A 20,326-nucleotide genomic window follows, 5' to 3' on the forward strand; every position below is an offset into this window, starting at 1 on the left:
TGGGTGTCCCCACGCCAAAATTACGAAAAAATTAGATCCATACCAGACCCTTATCCGAGCATGCAGCCCGGCAGGTCACGAAAAAGGGGGGGACAAGCGAGCGCCCCCCCTCCTGGACCATACCAGGCCATATACCCTCAACATGGGGGGGTGCATTGGGGGATTCCCCCCCAAAGCACCTTGTCCCCATGTTATGGGGACAAGGGCCTCTTCTCCACAACCCTGGCCTGTGGTTATGGGGGTCTACAGGCAGGGGGCTTATCGGAATCTGAAAGCCCCCTTTAGTAAGGGGGCCCCCAGATCCCAGCCCCCCCATGTGAATGAGTACGAGTATCCCCGATTGATGACACCACAAGCAGCAGGGTCACACACGTGATGTCCCCGGGTGGCTCCGCCCCTTACATATTTAAGAACTGTCAAGCCAGCAGAACAGTCAGACGGCTGGGAGCCAGTGTTGGGAGTGGAGCCTTTCCCCCCCAGATTCCAATAAGCCCCACACCCTCAGATCCCCACAACCACCGGCCAGGGTTGTGGGTAAGATGCCCTTGTCCCCATTAACATGGGGACAAGGTGCTTTGGGGGGGGAGCCCACTCTGCCCCAAAGCACCCCTCCATGTTGAGGGCATGTGGCCTGGTATGGTTAAGAAGGAAAGGGGGGCGCTTGCTTGTCCCCCCCCTTTCCTGACCTGCTGGGTTGCATGCTCGGATAAGGGTCCAGTAAGGATTTTGGGGGGGGCCCCATGCTGTTTTTTTTAATTGCCGGCAATTCTTTCTTTTACATTCAGCTGTCAGTGGAAACCCTGCTGACAGCTGAAACATTAACACATGGTTTTCACTACTAAAATACCGCATGACTTGATAAAATAACTCATGCAGTATTTTAGTAGCTTTTTTTGGTGAATTCAAACTTTTTTTTCTTTTAAATGCTATGCGGTATCCTACCACATACTCAGATGCGGTAAGATACTGCTTAGTGAATTGTGCCCAGTGAAACTCTCACCGGCCCCCTACTGACCCCGGGCCCTTGGGCAGTGCCCAAATTCTCAAATGGTCAGTTCGCCCCTGATAGATACTCTGAAATTATTTCATAACATTTTATTGGGACCTGCTGGTACCCTGTAGCAACACTGACAAGAGTAAATGCCTGAAAGAGGTTCTACCCCTTTCCTACACTAATCAAAACTAGAAAGAAAACAAAATTTACAAGACAACCACTTTACATTTTTTAATCTCTAATGTGGCTTTTAAAATTGAAATGAGCATGTCTAGATCGTCTTAGTGTCACCTTTCATTGCAGTGAGGACTATACAGTATTGACTTTAAAAACATCAATACAACAGTCGCCTAAAAACAATTAAAAGATAACAATGAAGTACATTGACTCGCTTTTATTGACGCTGAAAACCAATTGCTGTATCTTACATAGAGAAAAAACCTGGTCTCACGTGTGCTGCCTATAATTTCTTCTAAATGAGCTGTAAATTGCTGTCCGTACTTTTCAAGAACCTCATTTATTCTGTAGGCCAGGCTGAGGGTTTCTGAAAAGAGACACGATAAATAGAAAATTGAACACTTCAGCTCTTATACAGACCATTTACTTTTCTTTTATCTGGCACGTGTGAAACAATAAATAATACGTAGACAACTAAGGTCTCATTGTATTTACCAACATTAGACCTTTACAAATCCATATTAAATAACTGTATCATCATCTATACTGCTTGGAATGACAAGTTAGAATGGTTGCTGTAGGACATTAATTGTAAAGTTATCTTTACGTAACAAATAAATTGGTCATGTGTTAGCAGTGGAAGAGACTCAGATATACAGTACTATACAACAGTTCTTCACACATACCTAAAACGTTTGCAAAGTAAGAATGCTTTCAAAAATATATATTCTAATTTTTTATTTTTATCAATTTACAAAATGCCAGGTCAGCAAACAGATGAAAAAACTAAATCAAATCAATATTTGGTGTGACCAGAGCCGGACTGACCATTTGGAAACTCGGGCACTGCCCAAGGGCCCGGGGTCAGTAGGGGGCCCCATGAGATGCCCCTGGTACCTTTTTCATAGGCTTTTTTGAGTTTGGGCAAGGACACAGGGGCCCCATGATCCCCTATTGCCCGGGGGCCCCATTAATTGTCAGTCCACCCCTGGTATGTGACTATCCTTTGGTTTTAAACCAGCATCAATTCTTACACTTGCACAAAGTCAGAGATTCTGTAGGATTTACAGTCAGGTGTATGATTAACCAATTATACCAAGCAGGTTCTAATGATCATCAATTTCATATGTAGGTTTCAACACAGTCATTAACTGAATGTAGGAGGCTTAAAATGGGTGAGAAACAGCCAAACTCTGCTACTAAGGTTGTGTTTCATGCCACAGGTCATACACTATGACAAGACTAAGCACAGCAACTAGACACAAGGTAGTTATACTGCATAAGCAAGGTCTCTCCTAGGCTACTATTTGAAAGCAGACAAGTGTTTCAAGATGTGCTGTTCAAACTCTTTTGAAGAAGCACAAGGAAACGTGCAACACCGATAACTGCAGACGCAGTGGTTGGGCAAGCAAACTTAATACAGCATATGAAAGACATATGCTTACTTCCCTTTGACATCGAAAGATGTCCAGCAGTGTCATCAGCACAGAACTGATGGAAACTAGTGTGTGCAGAATTGCTGCCAAAAATCCATACCTCTGATGTGGAAACAAGGCTAAACAACTCAAAAAGCTCAGAAAACATTCTCCATAAGGTAGACATGGAACAGTGAGTGCAAAATACAAATCGTGGTTTTAGTAGTACCCCAGACTTGGAAGAAAATGGTGGAAGCAATGGCTGATCTTCTATCTTAAAAGTGGTGTGTATCTCTTCAATAAGAGCCAAAGCAGTCTGACACTCCTCAGAGGTACGTTTGGAATTAAAATCAGGCAAAGTAAAGACCAGCTCTAGTAGTAATGTCCAGATTGTAGAAAAAATGTTTAAGAAAAAAATAGTGCTGGTAAAAAGTATGTTAGTCTTTTCTCAGCAAAGCCATCCTCATAAGGCACTATCAAAAAACATTCTGATAGTAGGAGGAGTTATCCTGGGCTGGCCTACAGGTATATTGCTTGCCAGTGATAATTCTCCTGTAGGTGGCAGCATAACTCAACAGTTACAGTCTTCTTGTGTCTCTCAATGGACATGAAAGAAATTGTGTTTTTAAGTAATTTCAGTTTTAAACATTCTTTGAAAGTTTACACATATGTCAAAGTCACCAAGACTACTGAGTCATTGACTTGGAACAAGCTTTGCAGCAACTGAAGGTAAAGTGAAGTTAAAGCTCCCAAAGTACTGGACCTATTGCATCAGCATGACCAGCCAATTAGCATTCGTTTCTAAAGAAAGGCTAGTAATTGAGGCCTTCATATTTTTTTAAGTACAGGTTTTCTTTAAAGCTGATCTCTAGGGTAATTCCTTCCCCCAGGCATTGCTCTTCAACGACCTCCATTTAATCCCAAATACTCCCAAGACGTCCCAAATTCTCACCTAAATATGTGGTCATGGGACATCCAAAGTCCCAAGTCTTTTATCTCATCAACTGTAGAGTGGAAGGATTCTTTGTCATATTCTGGTAACATGGGCACATCCTGTCAACTGTCCATTGGTCGAGTCCTCCCAGGGCCAGAGGATTCCAGTGGCTGCAGGATGAAAACATGAAAACAGGTAACTAGACCAAGAACCGACAATGGAAGGATCCAGTCTTCACAATTTTGTGACAGCAGTAACAAAACATGCTGGGAGTTTCCTTTTTAACATTGCAAATGGGTGGATTGTATTGATTGGGAGGGGGACCAATTTGTCTAGAGATAGGTTTTAAGTTTTCATACATATGACCACAAATTCACATTGTGTCAGTCCTGTCACTGAAAATAATTTGTGGGTTCTTTGTCAGGTTTACAAACGTGGATCTTGCGAAGATTGCCACGGACATCTACTGTTAGGCAGTGACTGACAGAGTTTCCAATCAGGTGCAGTATACTGTATGTTGACAATCTAAATAGCTTTTTATTTAGTTCCTAAATATTACCTACCGGGTTTAATACACAGTAACCATAGTTTATATTAAAAGCTCAGTGCACAACCAATTCAGTCATGTTGCAACACTGACACTCATATCTATTTAATATTTCAAGTATGAAACTGCATATTTCGTATATTACAACTCCTTTAAGAATACACTTGAAACAGTGAGTTTCCACTGGCATGCAGTGAGCTAGTAGCTGTTGAATGATAGGCACTTAGAAAGAAAACATAAGACTAAATATAGGATGGTTACAAAAAAAATGCAAAAACCTCTGTATCAAACACCACTATACACTCACTGGCCACCTTGTTAGGTACACCTTGCTATAGCCAAGAAAATATCCCCCCCACTCCATTACACCACCACCAGCCTGAACCGTTGATACAAGACAGGATGGATCCATGCTTTCATGTTGTTTATGCCAAATTCTGATCCTACCATCTGAATGTCGCAGCAACCAGTCTGCCCATTCTCCTCTGACCTCTGACATCAAAAAGGCATTTTATTCCACACAACTGCTGCTCACTGGATATTTTCTCTTTTTTGGACCATTCTCTGTAAACCCTATGGTTGTGCTTGAAAATCCCAGTAGATCAGCAGTTTTTTAAACACTCAGACCAGCTCGTCTGGCACCAACAACTATGCTACTTTCAAAGTCACTCCCTTCTTCCCCATTCTGATAATCAGTTTGAACATCAGCAAATTGTCTTCATCACATCTAGATATCTAAATGCATTGAGTTGCTACCATGTGATTGGCTGATCAACAATTTGTGTTACCAAGCAATTGAATATGTGCACCTAATAAAGTGGCTGGTGTGTGTATGCTAAGTTGATATAAATGGATTGTTTTTAAACAAAGAAAACTGGAGCAACAATCAGTTATGAATGAGGACCAGGTCTAGGTCCAAATGCATCAGGCAGGATTGTCTACTATGAAGTTGATTATACATTATACAGATCTTCTGGAGTACTGGGGGATGGCTGGCTGTCTCTGTATGTGTTGTGTAGGATGTTTGAAGGAGTGTACTGCAATGTACCACACCCAGTATGCCCTGAGCTGGAGATGGCTTGCTGAAAGGTGGGATCATTAAGTTTTTTTTTAACATTCATTCCAAAGTCCTCCAATAGTTGCAGAGATATGCATTTATGATCCTTACCCTTACTAGTACAAGAATAGAGTGATGGTTGCTCTCTATTTGAATGGAGACATGTGGAAGTGAGAACAGTGATGGTACACACGGTTGGCACCAAGAGTCATGGGGGAATGGGGATACAGTAGCACTGGTAAATGTTTCCAGTGACCTGGCTAAAAGCAATCACATCAAATGACTATTATCTAATAATGTGTACGGAAGCACATCTGTAGTGGTGACAAGTATGTCTGTCCTTTTTACAAAGGGCTTACAAAAAACAGGGAAATATCCCACTCAGTTAGGTCCTCTCAGTGCTCAAAACCTCACAAAACCTTTTCTGGGAAACATTAGGACCTTAATTTGTTTAAAATGCCTGGCAGAACAAAAACAAAATCTGACCACAGAAATACAATATATTTTGTAAGGAATCAATAATGTGTGACACTACTAGTTGATTCTCAATGTCTGCCCCACAATAAAATGACAGGACCTACAAAAAAAGGAACCACATGCTAGACTTCCAAAAAAAAAAAAAAACTGAGGACATGTAACCCCCCCTTCATGTTCAGGGATCTCCTCATATCACTATCTTTAAAATGATTAATGGAAGTACTCCTTCAGCAAACTGCAGTGGACACGTTAGCTGATTCATTTTGAGTGACAAGCCCTCTTTAGAGCTCTGAGAAAGCTAGCTTGCCTCTCAAAACACATCTGCAAAGATGGGTCTGCTGCAATTGACTGAAGAAGTATCAGTACTTCCATTGAACATTTGAAGATAATGATATGAGGAGGTACTGCCTATGGGATGTGATGAATTATTGCATGTCAAATATTTCACATTCTGCTCTGGACGAGATCACGATCCAAACTCCACAATCACATTTCAGGTTTTGGCTTGCCTCATCTTCCCCAAAGCAAACTCTTGTATCAGCAACAGGAATGCCACGCATCGAGATGCAAAATAATCTTCCTTCAATAAAAAAGCCAGCAGGAACAAATACTCAACATGTTTTGTTCTAGGCACAGCACTTTCTGAAACAATGAGAAAGTGCTGTCCCTAGCGTGAAACATTTCAGAATAGTATTTGTTCCCCCTGGCTTTTTTAAAAAAGGGAGTATTATTTTGCATCTTGGCGTGCAGCATTCCTGTTGCTGTATGGATGATTACATGTCTGTCATTTTAGTACTTTTGTAAGTATTTGATTTGAGTTTTTTAAATAAAGTGAGGCAAGAGATTATTCGTGAGTTTGGTGAACTTTCTCTTTTTGTGTTGTTAGGACAAATAGTTTGAAGATTCTCCCAATCAAGGGAGCTGCAAGGCCATTAATGACTCTATCACTTCATAAGAACTGGACTATGAGAGGTTTTTCCTATTTTGCACTTGACCTATATCCTTTAACACTCAAGCGTTGTCAGCATGTTTGTTTTATATCAGTGTATTTTGCTTCTCTTAAAACACCAACTGTTGAGCTATGTGAATATGCAGACCTAGTATTCCCAGTCCCACAAACTGTAAGCACCTTATCATTTATTACAGTGAGTAATAGTGGATACTCTACAACACAAAGTATGGTGACAATAAACTACACCAAAAAGCTCATATGAAGATATCAAGAATCAAGGCAGCAAAGGGTAACTCAGAATATTTCTATTTACTCTGTCTTTTTCAAAATTTACCCTATGTAAGCAATAATGGTTTTTATGATGAAGTTGACATGAAAGTTCAAGAACAAAGATGTCACATCCTTCATCAATCAAAATCAGATTAGTAAGCACACAGAGAATCTATCCATTAAACAACAGCTATACCAAAACCAAACTTACTCATAGTCTTTATTTTTTTCTGTTTGGAATCTTTGGCACTCTTCACCTCTCATTTTCCTTTTCCTTCTTCTATAAGGTGAATCTCACAAAGAATAACTCAGAAATGCATTGTTTCTTGTCAAAACATCAGCTATAATTATTAATTGATAAAGTCCACAGTACAGATCATGGCAACAAAGGTGTTTTATTACCGAGCATGCTAAAAAATAAAAGCATTGATCTGAGGCACTGCTGTGGTTTCATGAAGAATTGCACAGTAGGAAAACAAATACAAACCAGCAGGCAGATCAATCAATCCAGAATGACAATGATTTGTTTGAACAACACTGTCTAAACTGACTTTACACAACAACTCTCACTGAGAAAAGGGAGCTGCTCACCAGTTAAAAGCCATGATTTCAGTTTATTAATCCTACCATTGTACAAATTATACCACCTTGTATATAGAAGCTCTAAAGCATTTCACTCCAATTGGAGCTCACTCTATGAGTAATCTGCAAATGGACTAGAATGTGTTAGAGCATCTGTATTTTAGGTGGTATAGTCTGTACAATGGAGGGTTCAATAAACTGAAGCCAAGACTTTTCAGTGGTGAGCGGTTCCCTTTTCCCTTTGAGAGAAGGTGTGTATAGCTTGTGGAGTGTCCAGCAACAGCCAGGAGCCAGCCCACTGTATTGGAGAATTAGTGAGAAATAGTGCCTGCAGAGGATCATTACGTCTTGCTCTCACTATCAAAACTGAAATGAACCAAAGAAAGAAACTCCTCTCAAACACAACATGTAGCTTATAAAGTAGTGAAAGAAATATTAGGTTGTATTGCAGCTACTAGAAGCCTCCTTCTGAAAAAGCTATCTACCTAGTTCTTAAGCTGACCTTGTACCTTCAATATTCTAACACTGATCTGCAACAAGTTTGTTAGGAGTCTGACTTTTCTCTGCTACATGCATGCTTTTCATTTGGCTACATTGCATTCCTTAGGGTGGGCTTTATATTGGAAATAATAACAGATCAAATCGGCAAGTAAGCGTTGGTATTGCCTCATATGGAGCATGTCACAATGCAGAAAACAGGGACACCCAATACAAGGAGTGCAAGAACAAGGATCTTCATGGAAGTAGCACCAGGTATTATTTTAAATTTTCAAATTTAAAAAAGCTTGAAAATGACCTTTGAAACTCCATTAACTTGCTAAGGATTATATGAGATTTTGGTGATTGGCTTTACATTTACTTTAAACTGACCAAAGCATAGCTTAGAAATTGATAATGCAATTTCTCCATGGATTAAAAGGTGCTGCATGTCCCCGGTGAACTGCATATGACACTTATAGCAAGCTCTAGAGTTCAGATATTAATTTCCCGAGTTATAAACATACTCCAAAATTATGTAAAAAAAAATCTTGAAGCCGCAATGTAATTAATATTCTGTACATTTTGTGTTCCGATAATGATCATATTGCCTCCATCCAGTGCTGACAGCATGTGCAGTAATCACTGGTGTCCTTGACATATTTTTAAACCTTAGAGAGATATACATAATGTTAAATAATGTACCCATCTGTAGGAAGATGAACATGCAACACAGTGTAGGTAGAAAGCTAAATGATAATATATTTTAACTTTTCCACTAACATAAAAAAAACAAACAAGACAAAAAAATGTGTGTGTGTTTGTTTGTATAAGAGGGGTGTTCAAGTCATATCAGGACTTTTGAGTTTATATAGTAAAAGAACAAATTTCAGGGAGTGGAAACTGCATTTATCTTTCGACATACTCCCCTGTTACATTTATACACCTATCCCAGCGTATACCTAATGCCTGGAAAGTTTTGTCAGTATGCCTGAACTATCCTAAGACAGCCTGCTGCACTTCGTCATTAGTGCTGAACTCTTGACCTCCAAGGAACTCTTTTAGGGGTCCAAACAGGTGGCAATCACTCCAGGATTATCCAGGATCAGGAATGACTGCTGTGGGCTGGGAACCACCATGCCTGGGATCTCAACTGATGGACGTACGACCATCTTTGAAATGTTTACATCATTCAAATGTATTACTGCGGCTGAACGTCTCATCACCATACTGTGATTGAAGTCTTCTGTAGATATCTGCGGGTTTTATGCCTTCATTCAAAAGAAACGTCATCACCACCCGCTGTTCCATGTACGCACTAACACTGTTGTCTGCCATCTTGCCGGTCTCTGGACTGGCCTGCAATATGTGCACCACCTATCAGTAATAGGACACACCTGCCACTTACTATTACGTGCAGTACTGCCACGCTAGTATCCCTTTTTATACCTGTAAAATTAAAAGTCCCGGTTTGACTTGAATGCCCCTCGTGTGTGTGTGTACATATATATATATATATATATATATATATATATATACACATACACACTGCTCCAAAAAATTAAAGGAACACTTTGAAAAAACATCAGATCTCAATGGGGCAAAATATCAAGCTGGATATCTATAATGATGTGGGTAATGAAAGTATCAACCTACAGAGGACTGAATTCAAAGACACAGTGAAAATCAAAGTGAAAAAATGATGCAGCAGTCTAGTCCATTTTGCTGAAATTTCATTTCAGCAACTCAAAATGGTACTCAGTATTTTCTATGGCCCCCACACGTTTGTATGCATGCCTGACAACATTGGGGCATGCTCCTAATGAGGTGACGTATGGTGTCCTGGGGTATTTCCTCCCAGATCTGGACCAGGGCATCACTGAGCTCCTGGACAGTCTGAGGTGCAACCTGGCAGTGTCGGATGGACCAAAACATTATATCTCAGAGATGTTCTATTGGATTTAGGTCAGGCGAATGTGAGGGCCATTCAATGGTATCAATTCCTTCATCCTCCAGGAACTGCCTGCATACTCTCGCCACATGAGGCCGGGAATCGTCATGCACCAGGAGAAACCCAGGACCCACTGCACCAGCGTAGGGTCTGACAATGGGTCCAAGGATTTAATCTCAATACCTAATGGCAGTTAGGGTGCCATGGTCTAGTCTGTAGAGGTCTGTGCATCCCTCTATGGATATGCCTCCCCAGACCATCACTGACCTACCACCAAAACAATCATGCTGAATGATGATACAGGCAACATAATGTTCTCCATGGCTTCTCCAGACCCTTTCACGTCTGTCACATGTACTCAGGGTGAACCTGCTTTCATCTGTGAAAAGCACAGGGCACCAGTGGCTGATTTTGGAAGATTCTGCCAATTCTAGTGTTCAGTGGCAAATGCCAATCAAGCTCTATGGTGCTGGGCAGTGAGTACAGGGCCCACTAGAGGACGTTGGGCCCTCAGGCTATACTCATGAAGTCTGTTTCTGATTGTCTGTCAAAGACATTCACACCAGTGGTCTGCTGGAGGTCATTTTGTAGGGCTCAGGTAGTGCTCACCCTGTTCCTCCTTGCACAAAGGAGCAGATACCGGTCCTGCTGATGGGTTAAGGTCCTTCTATGGCCCTTTCTAGCTCTCCTAGAGTAACTGCCTGTCTCCTGGAATCTCCTCCATACTCTTGAAACTGTGCTGGGAGACACAGCAAACCTTCTGGCAAAGGCACATGCTGATGTGTCATCCTGGAGGAGTTGGACTGCTTGTGCAACCTCTGTAGGGTCCAGGTATCGCGTCATGCTACCAGTAGTGACACTGACCCTAGACAAATGCAAAACTAGTGAAAAACTGTCAAAAAGATGAGTAGGTGCAATGAAAGGCTGGACACAAACACCAAGAGCAAGTCACACACACGGTACAGGTATGATCAACCAGCACTCACACCATAGTTTCTAAGTTTGTGAGGGACACACTACCAAGTATAAAGCTGCCCTGGCACATTATGCAGCATTCACTCAGCACCTCAAGACATTGCATAATCCAACTGCAGTGTTCTTGCACTGTCAAAACCTCCACTTTTATTATCACACGATATATAGGAGGATATATCTTATGGTCATCACAATCTGCATAATAACACACACCAATAGTAATGTGAGTATTACAGCATGAAACAAACACATCTTTTGACAGTGTCACAGCATAGAATTAATACATTACCAAAGCTATGGGAAGAAGAGAAGGAAGAGTCGTCATCAAAACCACAGTGCACAGGAGATCGTGGAGAAGCATAGAGCACGATTGACCGATGAGGTCATGCAGTTTCGGCAAAAGTCCCAGCATCAGAGCATCCCCCAAACGCATGGGATGGCCTCTGATCACATCGTCTCCAGGCCCCTCCTAAATACTCCCACTCAGTGCTTCTGGCCACAATCCCAGAGTGGGCGGCGCCTTACTCGCTCTGAGACTTTGTTTCAGAGAACACTGAAGGGTTCTGTGAGGTAACAAAGTCACACCCAGTCACTTATCGCTGTCATGCCATCTAGCAGGCCTAATAAACAAGTGATCAAACTCTTATTTACATACTGCCATCTAAGTTTTCTCTAAGTTCAAGAAGTTTAAACCTTTTAGCAGTAAGCCCCCTGGGAGGAGGCCTAGATAAAGTAATGAACATTTCTAACTGCACAAACAAGTCTTATCTCCTAATTCTAGCGGTATCTTGGGACTCTGCAAGTTCCCCTTAGCCTAGAAAATGACATCAATGTCATTCTCCATGCTATTGGCATATGGGCAGCGATGTTTTATTGTAAAAATCCCCAAGGAAACAAAGGGCGCAAGGCCAGCACATTTCATAGGCATTACAGTAGGGGAAAAATGTCAGTGGCCTACACCTGTAAAGCCATTCCTGTTTTGGGGGTCATCTCACTGTTGCCCACCTAGTGCATCTGTTGTTAATTTCATTAACACCAAAGCAGCTGAAACTGATTAACAACCCCCTCTGCTACTTAACTGACCAGATCAATATCCCAGGAGTTTAATTGACTTGATGCTATACTCTGACTAAAAAGTCTTCCTCTAATTTTTTTGAGCAGTGTATATATATATACACACACACACACTCACCGGCCACATTATTAAGTACACCTGTTCAATTGCTTGGTAAACCAATTTGCTAATCAGTCAATCATATGGCAGCAACTCAATGCATTTCGGCATGTAGACGTGATTAAGGCAACTTGCTGATGTTTAAAATGAGCATCAGAATGGGAAAGAAAGGGGATTGAATTGTCTTTGAATGTGTTATGTTTGTTGGTGTTTGTTGGTGTCAGATGGGCTGGTCTGAATATTATAAAAACGGATGATCTACTGGGATTTTCACAACCATCTCTAGGGTTTTCAGACAATGGTCAGAAAAAGAGAAAATATCCAGTGACTGGAAGTTGTGTGGATGAAAATGCCTTGTTGAAGTCAAATGTCAGAGGAGAATGAGCAGACTGGTTGATGTGACATTCAGGTGGTAGGGTAAGAATTTGGCGTAAACATGAAAGCATGGATCCATCCTACTTTGCATCAACGTTCAGGCTGGTGGTGCAATGGTGTGGGGGATATTTTGTTGGCCCCAACAAGGTGTACCTAAAGTGGCTGGTGAATGTGTGTGTATATATATATATATATATATATATATATATATATATATATACGCACACACATACTGTATATAAGCAGTAACTTTGTGCCTGATTGTGAGACAGCACGTTTTTTGTTTGTTGCCCACATATTGTTTCTGGCAGGGGCATTGCAGCAGGTATACAACATATATATTGCAGGAAATAAAATTCTTAATAATGTATGATTTACCTGTGGAATGTGAGGTGAATGAGTCAATTCTCTGTTTTCTTGTATTGTTGCATTTACAGATAATACACCTGTTGCATGCATGGAAACCCTTAAGATCTGTGAATAGTGAGATATTTTTAGGAGGGTCCACTACAATGGGTGCTAGTTGATGTCTTATAGAAGTGGCTTTGCGGAAGATGATTTCTGGTCTTTCCGGTAAGATATTAGATAGGATGGGGTACCCAGAGGAAGGGAGCCCTGTATCCAGGCTTAGCACCCCTCCATCCTAAAGGGGACCTCTGGACCTAGCAGATTTACCCTAAATCCCAAGACTTGATGACCAACCCATAGAAGGAAGCTGACACATTCCGCCTACCTAAGGGATCCTTGGTGATTATATTTATATGCGCATTACCTATGCGCTTCCGGTGAGTGCGCATTTTTACTGTTGATTCCAGTCACAAGTCTTTTTGAAATCTGCTACGGAGAGGATTGTGTATTCACATTATATGAACTCTTATGAATTTTATTTATTATTAACTATTTATATCGGATAAACTTTTAATTTATCAATTTTATGAATTATTTATTAGCGCTGCACTTCCTATTTTTTCCAGTTGTATGAAGGCTTATTTTGGTTACCTTTTAGTGCCATAGCTGCTATTTCAGAGTGCTCACTTTCCCATATTATATACTTGTATATAAGCAGTGTTCACACTCTATGCCTTAATACTCCACACAAACGAACCATGTAGCAACAGGTATAGTAGGCACTGAAAGGACAGAATCAAAGCTTTATTGCGCCATTTCAGAAAGTCACAGTGCCCCTTTCTCAAGGCCTTGAGAAAGGCAAGCTGTGACTTGACGAAACATTGGTGCATCAAAACTGTTATACTGTCCTCTTCGCTCATCTGTGGAGGCCCCTTGAGTGCTTACTATACCAGATAATATATACAATATATATTCTGTGCTATAGCTGATGATGGCTGTGTAACGTCTTCCTTTGTTACGGCTGTATTATCCTTCTGCTGTATGGACAGAGTTAAACTGAATATTTATTAATGCAGAAGTGCAGCAGCTATCTTTAAGATCCAGTTTTAATGCAATGCAACAAGGCAAGGAGAAGTGGGTTGGTGGGCTGGTGATGACTGTCTTGAAGCAAGCAGACTGGGCTGCTGCTGGCTGAACATATCCCTGCCATAGCTGACCACAATTAGGTGAGGCCTCAGAAATGCAAACAGACTAAGAAGCTTCTCCTTTGGAGGGTGTGATTTGATATCTGGTGGGTTAAACTATACTAGAGAGCACTCTCACCACTTGTAAGGAAGGAAAAGAGGGACTGTCTCAGCAGGACTGAAAGAGAGAGACATCACAACAAATCATTTTCCTGTCTGAGGATTTGAAATTAATCCACAGCACATGTCTGGAGACTCAGAGGAGGGCACCTTGGGTCTGGTAAGAGACTAACATAGCACAAGTTAATCAGTTTTCTGCTGTGAGCTGTTGTGTCCCCCCCCCCCCAAACTTTTCCAGCCAATGGGTTCTATTTTTTTTTTATTCAATCAATGGCCAGTGGGATAAAACTGAGAATGTTATAGCAAGTTAGGACTGTCATTATATACTGCAGCTAGGTAAATGCAGTTCAGTTCTGATAAATTACTGTTAGTCAGAACACTGCAAGTCTTTAAACATATCTCTCAGATTAACATTATTGTCTTATTGATTGTTAGCATACATACAAATACACTTGTTAATCCTCTCTTCTCTTAGCTTATGCTTGGCCTAATAAATCCTTTGAAATACCTCAAGCTGTGTTGGTAAGTACTGGGTGTATCATCTTCAGGTATGCAAAGAAATCACAAAAACAGTTAAGTGGGGGTAGAGCTGTAGCAGTTATAAATATGTATTATGCAATAATACATTTCACCTTCATTACTTTTGAAATAGGTGAGAATGCTGTTTTAGGTGACTTCACAGGATGGAACTCTATGCAACTCCACAGGACTCACATAGACAGGAGTGCCTGTAAACTGCACTATGCATGCCTACTATGCATAGGTGGATTATTATCATTTTCAGAAATCAGTTCCTCCTCACTGGTATGAATTAGTGGCTGTTGTACTAACACATTATTAAAAAGGTGCAAAGGAAGAGATATATGCAGTAAAGTGTAAAAGAAATGGATAAAATATAAAAAAAATGCATAAGCAGACCTTAAGTGAAATCTGTTTGTCAAAATAATTAGTCAATCCAAACATATAGGCAGCAGATGTAATATGCAAAACTCCATTTTTCCTTTGAAGTTAAGCTTGGTCTCAAGCCCCACCTGCATCCAGACCCCTTATTGTTGCTTCTTTATTGTGATTGATGGCCTCATTGACCAACAGGGAGACTTGGCCACAGGGGTGTTGTCAAGTTGAACTCCAGTAGGAAAAGTCAAAATGTGTATATCACTTCAGCTGCCTAAATCTCTGGAACCCACCAATAATGTTGACTTAATTTTTTCACTGAAAATAATCTGTGATTATATATTCTTATCAATTGCTCCATTTTATTGTCAAGGATTCTAAGATGTTTAAAGGATAAGTTCACCTTTAGTAACATGTTACACCTGTATGTGGAATGTAACATGTTACTGTGCACCTCTCCCTGCACTCCCCAAGAACCCCCTGTGACAGTAGGCGGGTAATTCTCTCTCCCTATCTGGCGTCACAATTTAAAAACAGATCTGTGAATAAATGAACTACAAGTCTTGTCTGTCACCGAGCCAGATGGCTTGTAGTTCTCAATGAACTGCGAGGGTGTTTATGAGCGCCCTCACATTTCATTACTCTTCCTGCACTTCAGTAACTGTCTGCCCATACAAGACGTATAGGCAGACAGCTGTAATGAGTGTCTGTAGAAGCCTGACATTGTACTGGTGATTTGCTGATCATGGGTAAAATGCTCTTCAGGCTCCTAAGAAAAAATAATAAATGCACTTTTTTTTACTTAAGAGTTTACATAAAGTGAACTTAGCCTTTAAAGCAAATGCACTATGAGGAACCTTATCTACTAAAAAGAGGTTATATTACCCATTTTGTGTGTTGTTTGCATGTTGATTTGTAATTTGATGATATTCCTGTACAATGCTGAATACTGCTTTCAGCGTTACATTGAGATACTGTTCCAGACAGAGAGAAGACCCCATTATCATTTACACAGATTACCTGTCTGCTCTGTATGAATCCAGTTATTAAGTATTTGAAGAGAAAAGTCTGTAGACACGGAGTTCCCACCATCATCTTTGAAAACTGCCAGCGCTTCCAGTGGTATCTGCTGAAGGAATCTGTCTACCAATACTATAATGAAATCTCCAGCTTCTACTGAGGCACCTAAAGGAATTGAAATTATTGCATCAGATAAAAGTTAGAATATACACAAATTCCCTAGAGAATATCAAAACACATCATATAAGCCATGTCCAACACATACGAAAACAGCCATGTTCTAGGCTCAGCTAATATCCTTCACTAGCATACATCATTTTATGGTCTAAATACTCATTCCAGCAAACAAATTGCTGTCTTTGTGATGTTGATGACAGGAAAGCTTTATAGTGTCTTTAATCCTTAAAGATAGTATCTAGGCCAATAAAAGAAAAAAACAACTCATACATCTATGTCTTCATATAAAATTATCAAATGTACTCTTGCAATTAGTTAAAGTATCTAAATTTGACTTCCTTATGGAATTATTTCTTACGTAATTGCAAATGTTACTTAAACAAGAACTTCAACTTTTTTTCAAGTCAGTAGCTGCAAATACTGTGGCTGCTTACTTTTAAAAATCAGGTATTTATCAGTGTTTGGAGACCAGAGCTGTCTTCCTGTGGCTGGTTATTCTTTCCTGAGGAACCACAGCCGGCTCCTCACTGTGCATATGCTACCTCACAAGGTGCTCAGTAAATGGTCCTTCAACCTTCTGGGACATATGATGTGTCACATAGGGCTGCGGAAGGGAAGGGGGTGAGGCAAGTGATGTCATCCTCGCCTAGGCAGGAAATGAAGTGGGAGCGGGTATCAATTAAAACTGGTACTCGCCCTAAAACCTATAATCCAGTTACAGGCTGGAGGGAGTGAACCAGTGGTACTTCACTTTTTGAGTGATGTTCCGCTTTAACTGCAACAAGAAAAGTCAGGTCTCCAGGTTGGCCGTCTGCTTGTTAAGTTTGTGTACATTTCAATAAAAAATGGAAAAAATACATATCCTTAGAAAGGTAACACAAGTGTGCAGCACTGCTACCCTTGATCTGACATACTGGTCATCTGCCAAAATACTGTCTCTTTACCTTCAGACCTCCAAGGTGTTCTGGCTCCAGGGTACACAAAAGTAGTGGCAATGGTCAAATTTTCTGTTTCCTCCAGTCAATATACTGGTACACCAGTGACTCCTGGTACACCAGGTGGTTACTGACATACCACCTATTTTTTTTTTATCAGAACAAGTATTTAGAAAATACAGTCATAGCACCAAGCCAAAGACTGCTTGAGCTCCAAACAGCCCTGACTGCTGGTACGTACTTGATGGTGGTTTCTCTTCCTTCTTTCTGAACTTTGCTTGAACTGACTCAATGGATGAAAGTGCTGGAGTTGGTTGGAATCATCACAAAATCACCTTTCAAAGGAACAGCAATATCAGAATAGATTTATATCATTTGATTTTTCTTTTCTGAGCAAGACATTTCTCAAAAAGGTACATGTATTTTGTATCATATGTTTACAGGAAGCAAATGTGTCAGTTCAAGTCCGCGTTAACAAAAAAGCGAATGACTAGTATGTACTTACCAACCCCTGGTTGGTTAGAAACAGTTCAGTGAAGGAAACTATTTCTTCCTAAATTGCTAAGGGTGACTATGAATAAGCAGATGGCTTCCAAAAAAAATGGCTGGTGAAACATCTGCCCTAATCTGCTCTATATACAAGGCTTTTGTACACTTTAACTTTAAATATAGTGAACTATTCAATCTAACTGTATCATATGTGGTCAGTGTTACACGTGATTAATAAATAATAATATGTTTTATCACAGAATGTTTACTGGGACCTACTTTAAATGGTCCAACTCCCAAAGCGCTTTAGTTTTATATTTATGTGCATCCAAGATTCTGGCTCAACAGGTTGAAAACCAAATAAACAAAAATAGTAAATTATAAGTGATAGGGACATTGTCAAAAATTTACAAAATCTTTAAAAGTACCATACTATCCTTATAAGGAATTACACAAGCATTTTAAGTGAACTGGTCCACTGGAGGTAAAAAAAATAGTTTGCTCTCTCCATGAAGCTAAGAATCGAAAGAATGCTCCAAGATTGGAAATGTAACCAATTTGTTCATAGTGTGTTAATCTTATTATAATGTTTATACAAAGTCATTAAGGAAACAATGAGGTTGCAGAACAGAAAAATGTTGCGTTAATCCCTATTTTATTAATATTTAAAGGATTAAAGGAAAACTGATCTATATTTTCAGTAAACATTAATTAAAAAATTTAATCAAACATTTCAAAATTATTTTTTATGTCTTTTGTATATTTTAAAAGCATATGTGTTACATAATATAATTTCTTATGAAAATCTGTAAATCTGGTTGATTTACTAAAGGCAAATAGACTATGCATTTTGCAAGTGCAGTTGCTCTGCAACCTAGAAAATGAGGCAAAGCTCCACTTTGCAAAGAATACCCAATCACATGCAAGTAAAATAAAAAAAATAGCATTTTTGTTTACACATGATTGGATGATGGAAGTCAGCAGAGCCTCTCCCCATTTACTAAGCTCTGGAGCAATTGCACTTGCAAAGTACACAGACTATTTGCCTTTAGTAAATCAACCTCTAGAGGATATACAACTTTGCATGTCAACAAAATTGGTATACTTCCTGCATTGCTATTAGAAGAAAGTCATTCAGAACAGAAATGTATGATATTAAGCAAATTTACAAAAAGTAGAGCATGTGAAAATACAGTTTTTGTCCATGGCAAGCAAAGACATTCTCTAATTTATTTTCCTAAATCTCACACTAGTCCTCATTTCTTTGCTCTAGTTTAGTCAGCACTTGTGTATAAATGAGCAAGCTAGAAAGGTTTGCAGAGAGAGAAGTTTCAGTGACCCTCTAAGGCAGCCTTTGTCAAAGTTTTTAATATGAGGGAATCCTTGAAATAATTTCCAGGTTCATGAAACCATTGCTAGTAATTACTATAACTACAGCTCTCAGTGCATTAGTGAGATGACTACTAGGAAGCATGCTCCTTACATTTGTGGTCATTGGGAAGAAACCCCCCTTAGATAGCTAAAAATACAACTGCTGTCAATTTTTACTCATCTGAGAAGCAGAAATTGCTCATTGCTCAAGGAACCCCTAGAAGCCTGTGGAGGAACCCTAGTTGGGAAAGGCTGCTCTAAGATCTAAACTTTTCACACTCTCCAATGCATGAACCACACTATGGCTAAACAATAGGCGATGATGGAAATCCCACATATAGTTATGAATATTAAAAGCAAAAAAAATTGTCTAAGATAAGTAGAGCAGCTTTTCTCTTCCACCATTTAAAAAAACTTCCAGCAGGATGTGTAATAAGTAAAAGTACCAAATGCTTAATATACAGTAATAATTGCATCAAAAGATAAGAAAGCCAATAGATACCTCGGCAGAGAGACCTCCAGCTGTAGCAGAACACGGCTCAGGTAGATACTCAAAGCCTATAATAGCTCATGAAACTGTGCACTGCATTTTTTCTCACTCTCATCTTCTGGAATACTGGGCACAAACTATACAAAATCAATTATCAGAAAATATATTTTAAAAAACTAACAAGAGCTAACTGGAATTTACCTATCTGTAGCAGAAAGCAGCCAGAAAAATAAAAAATATATTTCTGGTTAGTTGATACACCTTACACATCCCTATTTCTATTTGCTTGAGCGCAGGCACTTCCCAAGATATCTGAAAGTGAGATAAAATCCTTCCAACAGTTTCTGAATTTATCTTGGTAGCTCCCTACAATTGGTTGAGCTTGGCATAACTTGAATAAGCACCTAACAGATCATCCAAAATAAATGTCCAAACTACCTCAACTAACTCCCAATTCAGAGGACCAGTGACTTGCCTATAGGGACATATGACTATTATACTTCTCAGCCTATCAAAGTGACCAAGTTTGGCAACACTATGGAATATCTATGAACATGCATTGTCTGTCTTTGACTTATGGCTTATACTCACTAGCATCTAACTATACATCCAGGCTATTCTGCATTTTCTGCTCATGAGCAGTGTGTGTAAATGTTTTCCTGTAAAGATAACTCCTCTCTATGGTGCACATGGCTGTCAGTAATGTATTACTATAAGTATCATTTGTTGTGCCTCCAGCTTCAGAAAATTGCAATAAAAAGTAATAATCACGTATAAAGTAGTAAACAATAGTTTATGTAATAGTCACATTTACACCAAACTTGTAGAAGCTCAAAGAAACCTTTTCTTTTCCTAACACTCAATAACGTGAAAACGTCAATATAATACTTGCAACCTTTAGGTGACTCCACATACTTTTACTATTTGTGGGCGCAGGTTTC

At 39.8% G+C, this 20,326-nt stretch overlaps 1 pseudogene; it reads right to left on the bottom strand.

The window, feature by feature from the left end:
- Positions 1-989: 989 nt before the first annotated feature.
- LOC149451694 (uncharacterized) overlaps positions 990-20,326 on the bottom strand; it is a 203,539-nt pseudogene continuing 184,202 nt past the window's right edge.

The sequence above is a fragment of the Staurois parvus genome, unplaced genomic scaffold (genome assembly GCF_062004578.1).
Source record: "Staurois parvus isolate SC_StPar_1 unplaced genomic scaffold, SC_StPar_1.0 ptg000525l, whole genome shotgun sequence".
Classification (NCBI taxonomy): domain Eukaryota; kingdom Metazoa; phylum Chordata; class Amphibia; order Anura; family Ranidae; genus Staurois; species Staurois parvus.